Genomic DNA, 19,145 nt, shown 5'->3' on the forward strand with positions numbered 1-19,145 from the left:
ATATAACACCATCACAAAAAATTTGTTTCTGAAGATCCTAAATTCACCACTCTCCACAATCTAGATCTTCTTTTCGCTGGAGTACTTGAGTCTCTTCTGAATTTCAGTCTTGCTCCCCACTCAGATCAGGGTGAAGGGCGTTTTTTAAGATTTAAAACAAATGACAGGCTGCTGCAAGGGGTTTAACGGCGGAGGGATGGATGCCGAGTACTGTTTCAGCTAAGGAAAGAGTGGTACTGCCAGGAAACTTGCGCTGTGATTAGGAGCTGGTCGTCATGCTGGGAGGATGGAGCTCTGTACAGAATAAAAGTAGTCAGTCAAAATGGCCTTTTCCCACCTTTTCCTTTCGACACAAGGAGGAAGTCACAGGTGAGAAATCTTGTTTTGTTAACCTGGTCTGAGGTTGGGAGAAGAGGAGAGAACAGGATAAAACAGATCAGATTTAGGCTTCAGTGGTAGATCTAGAGCTGGCTCAGTTCCTGGCCGTGAGGGGAAGGTTTCTGTCAGGTCCAGATCTCCCAGGAGATGTTGTTTGAGCTTCTGTGATGAGAAGGTTCAGAGCTAGTGTCAGTCTGGATGGTTTACTAGTTTAAATGTCTGGTTTTGGGAGGTATGTTCTCAAGCAAAGGCTTCTAAATATAAAATAGTCTTGTGAAGTTTTCATCCTATGAATATTCACTTGTTGGATTTACATTTTGTTTTTCATCTCTGAGCTTCTAGAACAGAGCCTTACAGAGAGGACAACCTTCCCATCTGTCTGAATAAGCTCTCTGACGGGAGAATTTTGCAAAACCAGTATGTTGTTGTTTAGTATATCTGTACCCTTCAGTTAATTTCTTTCAGAACACTTTGAAGACCCAGCCATTGTCACATGCAGGCTCTAATAATCTGGGACTTGAGCAGAATTTTGATCTCCTGTGCACCCTTGAATGTGTTGACTGAAGTGGTGGAGGTGCAGGTGGAACTGATGATACAATTTTGCCTTGAGAGACTAATGTTATTTGGGTAGCTGTTCTCAGTACGGGAAATTCTTGATGAACTTGGGAGAGAGCAAACACATCTGTCACATGCTTGTTAGGCATCTGGAGCGGATGCTTTGGAACTACAGGGAGGACCATCTGTTAGGCTGGAGGATTATCATTAGAGCTTACAGAGATACCTGCCTTCTCTGTCTAGGTGTGCTCACCGTGGTTCCTGACCTCTTCTGAGAGCAGTAGCTATTGCTGTCAGTCCTCTGCTTTCATATGCACTGCAATCATTCGAAAAAGAATGAAATACATAAATAAGGGTATGCATTCTTCACAACCACCCTCACAATACTCTTGGATGCTTGATTGCTTCTAGGCAGAGGGATTTGTTATACCATTCTCATTTACTTCCTTTTTCTAGCCATGTATCAAGTTTTTTCCTAATCCAGCTTCATACGGTGGCTAATGGAACAGAATTGATGCAATTGCTCCAAAAAAAGGCTTTCAGCCAGTAGATTCTAATTAAAGCAACCTTCTTTTTTTTTTTTTCAGAAGAGAGAAAAAAAAATCCTTCAAAGAGCTGACTTTCTTTATATCAGATGAGTGTATATGCAATAATTTGCCAGCCTGATGGAGACAGAAGTTGAAATATGCTTGGAGCAGGTATATTCAACCATATGTAAGTGCTGGCACTACCTGGAGCTTATTTCTCCCACAAGGTGATATTTCTACCGTGTAATCTTGTTGTTTCCTGCTGTAGGCATTATTAGGGAGAATGTGTCAGAAAAATTGTCAAAATGGCTTTCTGTCAGAAGATTCCATTTTAGTTATGCCCGTGGGAAAAAATGCATAAATTTCGTTGAAAATTCATAGTTCTTGGATTCGACCAGTTTGAGTTTCAGGGGCAAGTCCATATGCCCAACTGCAGAGGCACTTGCATTTAAAATTCCTACCCTCAGGTTCTCCAGGGAGATGGTTTCTTTGATCTTACCCGCTTCTTCCATGTGCTTAGTTGCCTAAGCAGAGATGGAGGAGGGGAGCTTTTCCTAGCAGAGCTCTGCTTCCAGGAAAAAAACCCCAACAGCCTACCACACCTATAACAATTATTATTAAAAATAACCAATTAATTTCACTTGTGTGGTAGGTTCTCACTGACCAAAGCTAGGTGCTACCATGAAAACATTGGGAAGGGGTCTGGGCTGTAGTTAAGGAGCTGTGCTGCCATGATGTGACACGGATTGCTCATGGTGCTGGCTGGGTCTAATCTGGTGGTGGTGGGAATTACCTTATCTCTAAACCCCATCTCCCTTCCAAATCCGCCTGTAGTGTCAGACTGAGAAATCAGTGCTTAGGAGAACAAAGAATCATTACAAATGCAGCTCCTACTCCAAGTGCCAGGAGCATATATTTTTTTTTTAAACTTCCTTCTGTATTAGTGAATCTACTTAACGAGCCTTACCGAGGTAACTCATTGCCTGACCCACAGCCATCCCCAGGAGGAGAGGGGGGCGGAATGAATGAATTGCAGCTAATACTAGCCTCAAGACCTGGTGAAAAGACATGGTGGATAAGTGTGCAGGAGGCTTGATACATGAGAATCTCTGATTTTCTTCCCTCTCTAGCTGTCCCTGTGCTTCAGTACGGCTTTGTAATTACTTTCCTTTACTCTCCTAAAGACTCTTACTCCCCACTTGGAGCATTTAGGCTGTCTATTCATGGGGAACCATTCCCTAGCACTCCCTACAGAGCCCAGTAAATTATATTCCTGAAAATCCTTCCTATCCAACATTCTGTAGTTTAAAAAAAACACACAACCCTTTCTCTGTCTCTCCTTTTCCTCCTGATCCCTTGCACCTGAGCTGGCTGTATCTGTGAAGCTCCAAAGCCTGTAAGTGATGCTGTTTGCCTCTGAGTCAGAGAGGCTTTTAAATCTGGGTGTAAAATGAGACTCCTACAGCAGTAAACAGAGCGATCATATACCTCCTTTGAAGTTACCATTTAAATAACCTCCAGGGCTTTACTAATGCGGGAAGCAAGCAAGAGGAAATAATTCCCTTCTTCTCCCCCCTCCTGCTCCCCTCGCCAAAGCAGGGAAAATGAAAATGAATTCCCTGGCAGAGGAGGCACTCTGGTTTTTAAGGGATTGCACAAGAGATGAACAGCTCTCACTTGCAGTTTAGTTAATGAGTCAGCACATACTCATTCATGGACACAATTTATTAACCCATAAACACTGCAGATGATGGTGTTATCACTGTGATAAAGTAATTTTAATTTGCTGTATAATTTATAAGGTAGCTGCTGCATCAGAGGGAAGCCTGTGTCTGCTCCTGTGTCCAGGTCCTGTCTTGATGCTAGGGAGGGAAGGGAAGATCAGGGAAACAAAAAGGAGGGGTCTGGCTGCAGACCATGTTTTGCTGGTTTCCCACCCCTGTGGTTCCTGGTGCTGCTAATTCATGAAAAGGTGGATGTGTGTTCTCAGGCCTCCAGCTCTGAATTGATGCTTGGATTTTTCCTGAAGGCAGGCAGACACATAGCAAGAGCACAAGTGAGCATGCATGACATCTGACAGCACTGGAGGCAAGTTCAATGATGTGCTGGAATGGGAGGTCGTCCTGTGCTGAATGGGATGCCGTAGTGTTGGATGGCAGCATTACAGCCTCTTGAGGTTATAGTAGGGTCTCCTCTGTGGGCTGGTGGCATATGGCTACCAACTGTGAGCATAGTATAGCCTTCTGAGACGTTCCAAGTTAGTGTGTGCTGCAGTGATATCATGGGACAGCTTTCTAGTGAAGGAGCAGTTTACCGGGTCCTGGAGGGACTGGGAACTGAGGAACCTGGAGAAGTAGCACTCTTACTTGCTTGGATATTACTTGTTTGCCAGGTAGGTTAACTAGTCAATACCTGAATGAGTTCATTCCTTTGTTAAGTGATTTATTAAATAGTAAGATTTGTTCAAATTCTTAAATAGGCTTTATTAGTGCAGCTTATTAACTGGAGAATGCCCTAAAGACAGCTTAAGTCTGAAGCTTACCAAGCTGTCTGAGGTCAGTTTCTTCTGGGATCAAAGACGCAATGCTCATGGATTCCTGCGTTTTCAGATTGCTCTTAATCAAGTGTTTGGGGCTTACCTTTCATAAGGAGAAGTATGTGGTTGCTGAACATGTTACTAGCCAGTCCTTGACCTAACTGGAAACGTGGGGAGTTTCCAAGGTGATTATACCTACACATACACTAATCATAATTTGCTCCTTAATCTAGAAGTATCTGCCTCTATGTCTGTGTTTATGTCAAGTTGCTGAACAGCTTGATTAGGGGCTTCAAATAAACTATGTAATTATGCCATAGATACTCCTGATGCATATGCTATTTTCATTAAGTTATCACCACCCATTGTTGTAGTGGAATAACATTTAACAGGCTGCTGTTAGAACCGGAGCTCTGTTGTGCTAGATGTTGTATGGCCATGTAGCAAGCTGCAACCTGTCCTGGAGAGGTTACAGCTTTACTGTACTGTAGTACAGTGGCTCGTTGTAACACCCTTACGGGCATTAGTGCCCAAAGTAGTTTCATGGTGGAAATAGCCAAGCAGACCTCTTAACCTGTGAAGGCAGCAGTGTTCCTGAATTTACCTTTGTCCGTATTCTTCCAGCATTATCAGTGCTGAGGCTTGTTAGAATTTTAGGAAATGATAGCTTCAAGCATGCTTGGAACCAGCCACTTCTTTCTCAGTGAGTCCTCCTGATCGTCAAAGAGTAGAACCAGGCCATCCTCTTTCACATCAGCAGCATGGGCTTCTGTTTTGTCAAGTGCATTTTATTGCAAGCTGAATTCTTTCCCAGCTTTTTGCACTTTGACAGATTCCCTTGACCTTGCGCCAATCGATGATGAATTGTTCAAGTTCCCGTCGAAAACACTGCAGAAGCCAGCGGAATGCCAGCCTTACTTTGTAGTACATTAAGTCAAAATATTTTAAGCCTAGGACTGTTGGGTACGATTCTATTTCAATCTGCTCCTTTAGATTAAAAAGCTGCTAAAAGCTTCAGCTTGTCTTGATGCATCTGCTGCTTCATGACCAATGAGTGGCATGTCCAGGACTGGAGGCTGTGGGTAGGAGGATGATACTTTGTGATAAATGTATCTGATGGCGCTTTGTGTTAAGAAAGGTTTTTTAAAAGCCTTCTACAGCAAATGATCAATCTGTTGGAGAGACTGCTGAAATAGCATCTAGCACTCCTTTGACTTTGAGGAACAAATAAAATCTAAAAAGACCATAGACCTCTAACATATGCAGAGTCACTTTTTGCTTATGCCTCTTTCTTGCCTTCCCCTCTGCTGTGCTGTTACTGTGTTAGATTTGCTATAACTGCAGAATTATCATTCTGTAATACGTTATGTATCAGATCTGTTATTAATTCTGTAGCACTTCTTACAGTTTTGTGGCTATATGATTAAATCTGCTAAAGCATTTATACAAAAAAACTATAAAATAACAGATTATTGTTATTTTTCACCTGCCCTGCATTCAATTTTCAGTGTCAAAGGTTCAATGAGCCAGATTCTGTGGTGATGGGAATCAATGGTGGTAGAGTTAATCGATTTGAATTTAGTGGTATGAGAATATGAGAGTTTCCTGAATAAACTGGAAGGCTGGAAACATGCTCAAAGACATAGTTGGTAGAATCAGTCTGTAAAAACTTGGAAATTATGAAAAAGCATAAATATCAGGCTTCTTGCTGTCAGACTACTGTCATCTGTCGCAGCAGCAGTGGTAGGAGAGGTGTAGAGGCTACAAAAGGCAACTCAGAATTCTGGAAATGGCTGGTGGAATTTAGAACTGGTTTTAGCTCGTGTGAAATTTTGGGTCTGAGGCCAAGCAGTGCTTCTGGAATTTGAGGTTGACCTGTGGCTAGAATTAAAGGGCTTGAATTTGGTTTAGTTTAAATCTGAGGCTGAACTTAGTTGACATCTGCTGGTTGGGATTCTGGGAAATCACAGGAAGCTTCACTGACTGACATGAAATTGTTTTCAAATACTGGTGAGAAATGGAATACATTTGAGTCATGTTCCAACAATAAAACGAGAACCCAAACTGGCGATGCTTGGGTCTGACCTCAACACCCTCATTTCTTCTGTGTTCTGGAACCTGGGAGGGGGTGGGCAGGGACAGAGAAGAGAAAAAGATGTCTGGTAAATAGAAATTCAATTGGTTTAATATACCGACTATTTTTCTGCGGTCTGACTGGAGCCTCTTATTAACAATCTGATGGCACTTCTAAACGGGGAGAGCGGCTCCCTTGGTGGGGGCAATCTGCAATCATACGCCAACATTGCTTTTGACATATTTATGACTCCAATAAAATCTCCCATCTGGTATATTTTAAAATAAAATTGAAAATTTATCACTTTCCTTTAGTTGGTTTGTCGTTCTCCCTGAGAGAAGATAGCCAGGCTGCGATTATTGCATCGGCAGCCTGTCAGCTGAGGTTAGGCTGAGGTGTGATTTAAATTTCAATACTTTCCACATTACAGCTGTCTGGGGTGGGAAATTACAAGGAGAAAAGCAGAGAGTCTGTTATTTTTATTCATTAGTCTCTCCTGATTTGTTTTGTTTTTCTTTTGCTTAGCTCTGCTCACCATGTTGGGCACCTGGGGAAAAAAGATACTCCCCGGTTTTCTAGATTTCCACAACCTTTGTTTGGTCAGAGGCGCTTGGGAGGGGGTGCCGTGGGACCTGAGTGCTGCCTCCCCTTTTCTCTGCCACTGGGCTGGGCTGTCACGGCAGGAGGAGACCCTTCTCCATACCTGGTACCGTGCAGGTTTATAGAGCCTGTCCTGAAAGGACTGTAACTTCTGGCAGGGTGGTGCTAAAGGAGCAGTGTCGCTTCAGATTTCCCTGAGGGACCGAGGGAGAGAGATGTGAATGGCATTTCGTGTCATGTAACATGGGCAGCTGTATCTAAGTAAGTCTAGATTTCATCGTGGCAGAGAGAAATACGCATTTCTGGAAGCAGGAGCAAACACGCTGTGGGTGTGCCTGGCTCTTTGTAAGCCTTTATGATGACTTTGGGTCAGGCACTTTTAAACAGTCTGCAACAGATGAAATGAATCACCTGGCACAGGATTTATTTGTGTGTCCGTAGCTGAAGTGGGTCTGGAATGGGAAGCAGCTGAAGCTGAGCCTGGTGCTAGAGCTGTGTGCCAGAGCCTGGCCAGCAGCGGGTCCCCGGGCTTTCACCATTAGCCTGTAGTGTAGTAGCCTAACTACTAGTTAGGGCAGAAACTGTGCAATAAGTAAATAACTGTGTGAATAAGGTGCTGCCTCACAAAACTGTGTGCAAATTTTTCTGAAGTGGAAGACTGTCTCTAGGCCTTATGGTGCCCAGGCATGCAGCAGTGCATTCTGCCTCATGCTTTTGATTAGTATTGGAGTCCTGCCTGGCTGGCTGGGCTGGCGTTGCCCACTGAAGCGTTTCATTAGGTGCATTTGTTTCTGTTTAGATACTTGATCATCTGACTGTAAAATTATCAGAGGCTTTGTCTGGGCAGTATAGGGGAGTTAAATGCCTTTCTCCTCTACCTCCTGCTTCATTGCTCAGATAGTGACTCGAGCTACAGCTGAACTTGTGACTGATGTGCTCTGCTGTAGTTGTCCAGGTGGTGAGACTGGAGGGCACAGGGGTGGTTAGGGTGCCCGTGTGAAGGTTGCAGTAGTTCACTCCCCCATAAGCTGGAATCCTCAGTCCCTGAGTCAGGGGAAAGAATAGGAGAATTGCAAATGCACCTCCAAATGGTCTCTTGGCTGGTGCAGCAGTGTGGCCGTCCTGACATGGGAGCTTATGTAGGTGTGGGCTAGCTCTGGGGATTTACATCCAGCAATGCAGGTGCTTACTCTGGGAGAAGATTAAATTATGCGCATGGTTTATGAACTACAGGTATCAAACCTACCCGGGGGGCTAGTGGTGACCTCAGGCCCACTGTGCTGTGTGCTATGGTGTGCTCCGAACTACAGGGTAAGATGCAACCCCTGGTGCATTAGGCTTATGAAATGCGGCATTCATTTAAGATATATGATTTTCTATGGAGTGCATATAAAACTTCTATGCATGAGTTGTATTCGCGTTTTTGTGCAGTGTGTTTCTCATTTCTGCAGGGTGCATTTTGGGCTCCTTATGTGCAATGGGTGTTTGTTCTTCTGATATGTATTTGTGCAGGTGAACATATGGTTAAGGATCTGCCTGTGTGCATTTGAGCACAACGTTATTGTATGGGTAAGTCTTTTGGGAATACTGTGTTTGCTTATGGTGGTGTGCTTTCACCAGTGTACATTTTGTACACATGCAGTGTATATGTGTGTCATTCCATTTGATTGTTCTGTTTTCCTGTTTTCTGGACTGAAAAATTAAGGGTGGTTTTTTGAGCGCATCAGATGCATTATTTCCTTCCACAGCTATTGTACGTTTGCTAACATCAATTTTATTCTAAATGGCTATGCAGGTGCAGTTCTTGATTTGGTAGACCTAGATCTTCGTTACATAGAATGAATGCCTGTGTTCTTTGCATGCTCAACGTATGTATACTCCCTCAGTACGCATGCCCTTGTCTATAGAAACAAGATGTACTTTGCACTGAAAACAACTTGTACCTACCTTATGTGCTGTGTGTGTTTGCAAGGGTGGGGTTTACAGCATGTGTGCACAGCATGTAGTAAAAGTGAGGTTTATATCTAAAAAGTGTGGTTTATGTCTAAAAAGCAGTGTGCTCAGTTTTATATGTGTGCAGTGTAAGCACGTATTTTCCTGCATTTGCTGGCAGAGTTACAGAAGCGTTGAGTCTTCATATTGTTAAAATAACAGAAGAGTTGTCCACATATTTTCTGCTTCTTAAAAACGTTTCCAGCTTCCATGGTTTAGTCTGTCCAAGTGATATATGTCAAAACATCAGGAAGGATATTTAAGTAGTTATGTCAGTGGAATGGAACAAAGTTATGAGTTAATGCTTTTCTGATGCTATATAAAAGGGAGAATGGTGAAGAAGAGCCACAAGTGAAATAGAAAATGAACAAGATCAACCAAGATAAAGTCAGGAGGTTTGTTGTTAAATTGGACACATCTACAGCAAAAGAATTCACGTGACTGTATTTCTGTTTTATGCCATCCTATGATCATACCGTCCTGTCCCAGATCTCACACCCTCTAGGGTCGGTCCCCATGAACCAGGAAGGATGATGCAGCCCTCCTGACCTTGTTGCTTCCCCTTGGCTGTCCTGTTCAGGTGCTTTGAAACTAAGTCAAGGCTTCATTATCCCACCATTTCTTTTCAATGACATTTTAAAAGACCTGACACAGAGTAGGAATGATTGAAGCGCCTGCTGCTTTTCTCTGTAATTATTCAGTTTCCTTGTTGGGACTGAAATTATTGCCCTGTGAGAGTGCGATGTCCCTGTTACCATGTAAGAACTAGCCAAGCACAAACCTGCCTGGCTACAGCTAGCACCATTCCACATGTTCAGGTATAAAAATGATTTTCCTTGGCTGCTGGGCTGTACTGTGGAGTATGTGACCCAGACTAGAGTGCTGGAGCTGGAGGGAAGGCGGTGTGTGGCTGGAGGGAGGGCAGCATGCTTTGGCAAGGCTGGGAAGAGGAGAGAGGAGGAGCACAGTGAAAGGAGATGGGCAGAGAGTGGGGATGACAGGAGGCAGGGAATGCTGAATGTTGGGACAGTGCCCTAAAGACAAGGATAGGAGGGACACAGCACAGCTTTGGGAACAGGGAACGGTGAAGGGAGGGCTGGCACACCTGTGAGTGCCCTGTCGGGATGGCTGGGCAGTGTTGGACCAGGCTTGGGGATGTCTCCAACCTGCAGGGTCAGTGCACCAACCTGAGCAGCAAAGAAGCTCCATGCACAGTCGGGGGGGGAGGCAGTGGCGTGATAGCAGACTGCTAGGAGATGATAACAAGCGGCTTATCTCCTCTTCTTTGTGTGTGTCTCTTAATGGTAACAGTAGTACAGGGAAACAAGGGAATATGGTAATTAGTCTTCAGACTGCCTTTGCTATGGGTTGCCCAGCTGAAGGCCTTGCCTGTAGCCTGTGGTAGGAGTAGGAGAACAGAGCCAGGAGGATGAAGGAACAAATACAGAAAAATGAAGAATGGGTTGAAGTCAGAGGAATAAAGTGATGGTTGCGGGAAAGTCTCAATTATGGAGTGCCTTCTGCAGTGCTTGCTTTTTAGAAGCTGTTCGAGGAGTGTGTGCAGCCCTTGCCAAGGGAAACTAGATCTGGAGAGAGGAGGAAACACAAAAAAATAGGAACAGTTGAAGCTTTCTCAGCCTTTTAACAAAAGGCAGGAGTGTGCCAGGCTGGTATGAGACACCAGAGGGAGCTGACGGGGATAGTCCTGTAGGTATTTGTTGGCCAGCTGCTATTTTGTCTTCGGATCCTGAAGAGCCAACAACTAACTAGCACTGAGGCTCAAGGACTGTCCCTCTGCAGTCTGTTTGAGTTCCCCACCTCCACCTGGACTGTCGATTCACCTCCAGGATGGATGCTGGTGTGCTAGGGGATGTGCAAGGAGAAAGAAGGAGGGATTAGGCTGAAGATGCAGTAAGTGACTTTCACACTTGGAGGACTCGGAGGCTCTCTGTGATGTGGAAGGAGGCACAAAGAGGTTCCGTGTAGCCTCTGGGGTGTGTGGGTACACCATGTCTCAGCTATGGGGTTTTCATGGGGCTCGGCTCGCATCCCAGCTGCCCGACCTTTGCTTCCCGCTTTCCTCGGCAGCATGTGCTGCCTCTCCCCTGCCCCCTCTCCCTCCAGTTCCTTGCGACAGGCTTACAAATCCTGGGACCCCTGCTGCTGGAATGGCATTTTGGCCTAGCTGGGACTGTTCACAAGCACAGAATGTGGAGACAGATGCTGTCTCCAAAGCCTCAGGAGAGCTGAGAAGGGTTATTTTTCATGTGATGCCTTTGGAGAATGCTGTGGGAAGAGGTCAGGGGACAGACGGGGAACGAGTAGGTCACATACACATCGGTTTAGGGCACCACAACAACATTTTCTTTTAAGATCTCGGAGCCTGCTTTGTAAAAATAAGCCCCTCTCACTGAGCTGCCTGGGAAAGAGCAGGGGCCGGCCTGCTGCCAGCGGGTGTGCTTCGCGTGCCTCTGGGCTTGTTCGCTTGCCTTGGCATTTGCTGTGTCTCGGTGTCCCTGTGAACCAGACAGATCCCTCAAACAGTGCGCAGCATTTTAAAAAGCCTCTTTGCTTACTGCTTTGACCTTTGTAATACAAGGAGAAATTCTGTAAGAGCAGGGGCTCGCCACCTGCACCTGACACAGCTGGCTGGCTTTTAGCGGGGTCTGGGAGCAGCGCTGCAGGATTCCGTAGTCCATCTCTATGGCACCGTGCTGGGTCTGTGGGCAGAAAGCTCAGTCCTGAACAGCTATTTGACCTTTGGTTTTGCACGTTATCTTTGCTCCTTTAAATTGGGGTGGGGGGAAGCAGTCTAACAAAGATTGTCCTTTTTCCTTTCTTCCTCCCCGATTCACACATACTATAGATATCAGCCTGGGGGGGGGGGGGGGGGGGGAGTGTGTGAGGGAACGGGAAGCAGGAGGGTGAGGTGGCAAGTCATTTACATTGGAAATGTAAGCTGAATGTGCATTTCCCTACTCTGCTGCCATCAATCACTCAGATTTCCTGTGTGCCACGGAATAGAGGAGTGGAGCTTGCTTGCCTCCTACTTCCCCTGGGAATGGAAACGCTCATTTGTTTCACTGCCTGGAAATGCTGATCACTCAAAACGTTTATTGTTTCAGAAACACATGTGGTTCTGAAACTGAACTTTTCAGCTTCCTCTTATCTGGTCTTCAGAAGTGTCTTCAGATGTCCTGCAGACCTGGGGAATTATCTGCTGGTGCTTTAGCACAGTCAGGGATGTGAAAGTGCTGCTGCAGTGGCACAGAAAAGCCCATGACCAGCTGAGCAGATGCTTTACTGCAAAGCACTGGCAAATATCATCTGTTCCCCATCAAACCCATTGCTTGTTCCTGCGATCTAGCACCTGAGCACCTGATCCGGTGAGGTGAGGTTTTTCAGAGGCCCAAGTCCTGCTTGTAATTGGAAACCTTTTAGTGACTGTTTTATGGGGCTAAAAAACCTGTTGAGAGAAAATTGTAGTGGGAAATTATATGGAATAGACAGATCAGCTTGTGTTCACCATTTAGCTCCATTGGAAGGGACGGGGACAGTATTAGAAACAGTGTGGGACTTAGGGATGGAAAAAGAAGAAAAACAAATAAAAAGGAGTAGTAGGACAAACAGGAAAGTGAATGAAAACTCAGTCTCTATAGCAAATAACGGAAATAAAATAAGTATGGAGGAATGCGGGTAGCCTTGCCTACTGAAGAGGTACAGTAGAAAATGCCCAGCTGTGTATTTATGTACCTTGTGATAATGCTACAGTCTGGCATACTTCTGCTGGTTTTAGATGGTATCTGGTCTCCGATTAAGAAACATCATCCTCATTTAACAATCTTGTTCGCCAAATTCTTGTTCTGCAGAGGAAGTGCTGACTTAATTCCTACATGGGGCCACGCAGGCTATGGACAGTTTGGATTCATGGATGACCAAAGGGATGGGGCACTATAAAACCCTGTGTGACTTCAGCAGCCCTTGTTTGGTTATGGCATGGTGTCTCTGAAGCTTCTGTGGTGTGGCTGGGACTGGGATGTTGCTAGTGTTCAGTTCAGTTGCTGTAGTAAAAAGGCTGATGAGGCACTGTGTCCTTGGAGCATGTCCACAGCCAGGAAACTTCTCCTGGCTGTGGGGGACTGGAGCCCGGTTCCCTGGGGGTGTGAGCTCAGCAGCTCTTGTGGGCTGAGCCACTGTGGCGCTGGGCAGTAACTCACAGGGGAGACCCAAGGGCTGGAAGGCAAAGCTGCTGAAGACTCAATAGGCAGAGCTCTTCCCTCTGTTGAAGTGGGAGCTGAGCCACACAGACACATCCCTCCATAATTACCTACTAGTTACTTATAGTTCATGTTTGGTAACCGCCGGCATTTTCATTTGTTGTCCATGCGTCCCAACGTGCAAGGCTAGAATCCGTGCAATGAAACCTGGTATTGCACCGATGCTTGCAGCCCCCAAGAAGCAACAATGTGTTTGCCTCTAGAATGAGGCGTGTTTGCCCACGTGCCCATGTATCAGGCATGTACAGGTGTCGTGACCATGCAGATGGGAACAGTGTTCATTGCTGTGACTCCATCTCGGTCCTGCTTGCCCAGGAAAGGTTGCGTGCGGGACTGCATGCACGTAAAAGCCCAGAAAGCTGCGTTATTAGCCACTCTGTTCAAGACCGATGAGAGGAGATCTGAGGTGTTCTGTAGTGGTTTGGTGTTCTGAATTTGGATGACAAAACATCATGAGGGAGAAAAATCCTGGCTGTGGCCCGTATTAAGCAAGAGAGACCCTTAGCGGTCACCCACAGAAAAACAGTGGTGCTGAGTTCAGCGCTGCGCGAATGGTTTGTTTTCTTTGCCATTTGCTCATTTCGCACCCGAAGTCATGTAATGGTTTTAACTCTAGAAATAAAAGAGCTTCGGTTTCAAGTGTGTTAACTGCAGTGAGTAGTTTCACTTTTTCTTTGTTTCTTAGTGATCCAGTTTGAAATGGGGTGGTGTTTTGTAAAACTTGACACATTTTCAATCCCTATTGATGGCCATTTATCGGTGTATTTCATTGAAATAGCTGCCTTATTCTGAGAAGTTGCTACTTCAAATCTTCTTGTAAATCTGTTTCACCTGCTCTTGTGCTTCCAGCCAGCCACACTGGCTGCCTCTTCTCCCTTGCTCCCCACCAGCCCAGTGTCTAGGTTTAACTGAGTTTGGTGAATACCTTTAGCTGAGTTGATGCTGCAATACCCTCACCCACGTTGCTGGCAAATGCACAGATAATTTGCTTTCTCCTGTAGGAGTTATTTCTGTGTAATTGGTCTCTTTGCTGTGGCTGGCAGCGGGATCAGCGCAGCCATGCAGTGGGTATGTTCTGGCCCTGCAGCAGCACCACCTCCCAGTCCCAGCAGGGATGCTGACACACGTGGGCTGCCCTGTGCTTTTGCCTCTGACAGCTGTTTGTGAGAACAGCTTCCCTAGAATTGCCTCGGGTAGCAGCCAGCTGCAGGAGAATCATCCCAGCTCCCGTGCTCTTCGTGGGGTTTGACGCTGTCATTTCAGGGGTCAGGGACTGCTGCTTTCCAGGGGATCTGTTGTAGCTTGATGAACGGCAGGCTGTGAATGGGAAAAAGGTGGGCTGGACATAAATGGGCTTGGTTTTGGTAAGTCATTTTGGGTAAATCACATGGGGATGTGCAAAACAAGGATAATGATCTGACTCACCTTTCAAAGAGCTTAGAGAGCTCAGCTGAGCAGTGTTTTGAAAGAGCTGTGCTCTGTTAGAGTGGTACTGCCTTGGTCTGCTGCCCCCCAGCTCCAGCAAAGGCAGACTCCCTCAGGACGCCGGCAGCAGGGTTTCTGTTGGTCTAGTAGGGAGCACAGCAATATATCGCAGGGCTCTCCCTTATCTTCTGTCTCTGCCAGTGATGCTCAGCAGCGGTACACAAAGTTACCACAAAATCACCATCGCTGTCATTAGGTTGCTGTGTGTAATCACTACTCAGCATGTTCACTGAGTCAGCTCTTTCCTGGTTGCCACTGGTACAGCTGACTGATCAAAACTAAAATGATCCTGAAAAAAACTAGAAAGCTGAGATTTCTTTCCAGCCCAAATTCCCTTCCACATTGTTTTTATCTGTCAGTGCTAGAAGTAGTAAATTTTCTGAGGTCACGAGCTGTTACTGCATCAAGAAAAGCTGTAAATGACGCTGCATACAAACAGGTGATGGACAGATGGGCTTAGAAGAGCCATGGGATCCCAAACAGCTTCTCTGTAGCTGGATAAAGCATTCCAGTAGAGACCAGCCCTTAAAGTTATCACCTTGATCACTGCTGGAGCTTTTCACAGAGCTTCCAGCTCTTGCATCTTTAGGAGACAATGTGTGTAAAGCAAGTGGTGGTTGTTTCTTTAAGGCCCCCCTCCACTGCTCCTCTCCTGAAATTCCTGCTGACACAGATTTTCCTGTGTTGCTCGGTTTCAGTGCACCTGCTTTTATAAACTAGGCTGTGCAGGGTTTGCTCAAGCTGAGCTTGTATATGATAACAGAAGCAGCACCCAAAAGCATATTCATAGGCTGAGAGGAGTCGTTAGTATGCAAAGCGAAGCCTGAACTTGAGCATCTCCACAGGTGACCCACAGAAACCAGTCGCGAAGTGAAGATACGCCTTTTGGTAAAGGTCAGATCAACTGACATAGGAAACTGCAGGGGTATTTGAGAGAGGTAGGAGTCGAACAGGAGGCTTTCCTATCAGATCTAGGTAGTCGGTCTGCCCATGTATGGTTATTATTGTCTTAGATACTCAGTGTGAACCTGCCTATCTACCTGCGTATGCTAAAGGCATTGCACACAGGTTCAATATCACTGCAGACAAGCCGACTTGAAATGTGACTTACCATGTTATGTTCTACTCGAGCCTCCAGGACAAGCTGCCTTGTCTTTACTCTTGCTTTAACCTGAGCTAACTAACTTGGGTTAGTCAGCCTGCATTAAGAACACAGTTCCTTTTTGGTTTTTTTTTTCTCTCTCTCTTTTTTTTTTTTTTTTTAAACCCATTTCTGTGTCACCAGAAGGACTTAAAGATGGGTAGGAAGGCTTTTGTGGTCAAGTGTCAGGAAGCTGGAGTGTGCCAGGTGGGAACTGGTAGAGGGAGCTGTGTAGGAAGCTGGCAAATTGCTGAGGAAGCCTTAGAACACTGGGGCAGCAAGGTCCGCTGTGTGTGCGCGTGTACCTTCAGCCTTTTGTAGTTGTGATGAAAAACAGAGTCGTGTGAAGTGTTCCTGTGGCAGCTTGTTACGCCATGCTGCTTGCCTGGAGAAGGGAGTTACTTGGTCAGAAGGGTAGGTACAGATGAGTTTATATCTAACTTCTGAAATGTAGATGTGATCCCTGGCAAGATCTTCTTCCTCCCAGCTTTCTGTGTGGCAGACCTCCCAAAATGCACTGCCTGGCACATTACTGATGCCATTCTGTGTTCTTGGCTGTTCCCCATGGTTTAGGGGCTGTGGCACAGTCCCTAATCTTCCCCAGTGTGCTTATGCAAGCGGGGCTTAAAAGGCTCGGGCAAGGCCAACGCGATTCAGGAAAAAGCTGAATTGCTCCCCAGGCCTTGTGAACTGATAAATAACATGTGGTGAGGTTCAAAGTTATATTGCAGGGAAGGCAGGGTTCCTTGGAGTCTGGGTGGGGGCTAATCAATGTACATTCATCATTAATTTATACATGTAAGGGGGTTTTGGAGTAGAGTTGTCATGCTGGTTTTGATAATGCTAACTCTATCCACCCTGCCAGCTGCTGCAATGTCGTGGTAGTTTCTGTTGCTGCATGCAGAATTATGGTGCTTTTGTGGCAATATTATGTTCCCTGAATAGAGCCCCACAGAGCAATTTGCTTCATCCTTACAAACCCATCCAAATAACTGGCAGTGCCTTACAAATACAAAACAATTGAGAAAATAAATGTATTATACTGTACATCTGTGACAAAACAATGCTTTCATGTGCGAAGAGAGAAATGTGTTTGTTTAACTTACAGTCTCCCATTTGGAAATAAATGCATTCATTTAAATCAAAATGGGACGTTCTTCACTATTACAGTATTTTGCATGCCAGATGTAAGAAATATGCTGTTTGAAGAGCAGACTAAAAACTTGGAGTGGTTGATATTACCGAAAGCCAGCACATGCGTGTTTGTTCTAGACACTGTCTCTCTTCCTGCAGGGTGTCCTCTACACTGGAGTGGGAATCTCCTGGCATTGCGTGTGAGGGGTCTATGTACAAAAGATTTGGAGTGTGCTCCTCCCCTGTGTCTGATCTGGCATCCTGTGTGCCCACAGGAAAGCCTGCTTTTCACCTGGGTTGTATTCGGAGAGTGCAATCAGTTGCCACACATCAGAACTTTGCATTGCCATGACCATGAGGCAGGTGGATTCCCTGCAAGAGCTGCAGCAGTCCGAAAGATCATTTCCAGTTTTTGTGTGTTAAAGAAATGTTAGCTCCCTTTATATGCAGCAGTAGAAGTGTTAGGTGGGGGAAATGTAATCAATAAAATACAGGTTGAGTGTTCCAATATTTGTTTTAAAAAATGTGCCACATCTTGTAATTTTCATCCTTTTACATGGTCGCTTTCTTGTAATGAAAGTCTTCTGCATTTCAGTGTACACATGAGCTTAATATCATCAAGCCAAGTTTGTTCTGGAAGTTAACATTTGCATTTTTGAAAGCAGCAGACTAATCCAGAGCAAAACCAGATGGGAATGTACTTTAATATGGCACATTACCAGCTGTTTGCCAGTAGGTGTGAGCATTCTCAAAAAGGTGCTGAAATTTTGATTTTCGTAGTTTTCCATGACTCTGCAAACTTAATAAAACAAAAATGAAGATCACTGCTACCAGTTGTACACTGGAATTCCACTGTGCCACCAGGAGGGACCTTGACAGGCTGGGCAGGTGGGGCTGTGTGACCTCATGAAGTTCAGCAAGGCCAAGTGCAAGGTCCTGCGTGTGGGTCAGGGCGATCCCAGCACGGGGCGGGCTGGGCAGGGAGTGGGTTGGGAGCAGCCCTGGGGAGAAGGACGTGGGGGTGCTGGTGGGGGGGAAGCTCAGCAGGGCCCAGCAAGGTGCACTCGCCCCCGGCCAGCTGGGTCCTGGGCCGCATCCCAAGCGGCGTGGCTGGTGGGTCGGGGTCATTCCCCCCCCCCGTGCTCTGGTGAGACCCCCCCTGCAGCACCACATTCGGCGCCGGGGCCCCCAGCGCAGGAGGGATGCGGACCCGCTGGAGCGACCTGGAGGAGGGTGTGAAGGTGATCGGGGGGCTGGAGCCCCTCTCCTGTGGGGACAGGGCGAGAGGGTTGGGGCTGTTCAGCCTGGGGAAGAGACGGCTCCAGGAGACCTTCCAGCACCTCCCAGCACCCAAGGGGGCGACAGGAAAGCCGGGGAGGGGCGTTTTACAAGGGTAGCGATAGGACAAGGGGCAAACTGAAAGAGGATGGATTTCGATTAGATATTAGGAGTAAATCCTTCCCCGTGAGGGCGGCGAGGCGCTGGCACAGGCTGCCCGGAGAGGCTGTGGGTGCCCCATCCCTGGCAGTGCCCAAGGCCAGGCAGGATGGGGCTGGGGGCAGCCTGGGCTGGGGGGGGTGTCCCTGCCCCTGGCACGGGTGGGACTTGGGTGGTCTTTAAGGTCCCTTCCAACCCAAACCGTTCTGTGATTCTATGACATGATTATTAGAAGGAAAAATAGCAAGAAAAGAATATGTACATCTGAGCTTTTCTAACCTGATTTTTTAATAATAATGTTTAGACTGCATTGTAGGCTCATTATTCTTCCTTAATTGAGATAACTGCTCCTATTATATAGATGAGAAGGAAAGAGTTAGGAGTTCTGGCCTCTGCCGATGTTGGCAGACACACTCTGTCGTGTAATGGTATTTTTCATGTGTAGTATCAGGTCTGTGTAACCACGTGATTATAGTCGTGCTTTAGTAGCTGGAGGGCCACAAGTGATGAGAATCACAATTCAGCAAATCTAGTATTAATAAATACTCTTTAGTTCAGTTTGAAAGCATCGTTGCCTGCATCTTCTCTGTTTGAAGTGTTGTATCTGTCTTATATAGCCAGCCAGCCAGAGGACTTGTTATGCTATACCCAGGAGGAAACATGTCACGTTTCTGAGAGCCAGCACCTATGTGTTGACTGATTGACCAACAGGGCTATGCAGCAAGGGTGCTTTAGCCTGGCTCTGTTTTTCCTCTGGATTGATTAATCAAATACTTCAAACAATTGGTGTAGTTGTGATTAATGTCAACTGCATAGCTAATTACCCAGGAGATTAAAATGGCTCTCCGTTTAAAAAAAACCACCACAAACCTGTAAATGAGTTATTTACTCCGCTCACCTTTCTAACCTTGTTATGCTTGTAAATGAATAGAAATATTGATCTTGGAACTGATTTTGGTGTTAACCATCTCACATCAGTTTAATTAGGGGTTTCAGGGTAACCCTGTGA

The sequence above is a fragment of the Falco punctatus genome (assembly GCF_963210335.1).
Source record: "Falco punctatus genome assembly, chromosome: 7".
In the NCBI taxonomy this organism is placed as follows: Eukaryota; Metazoa; Chordata; class Aves; order Falconiformes; family Falconidae; genus Falco; species Falco punctatus.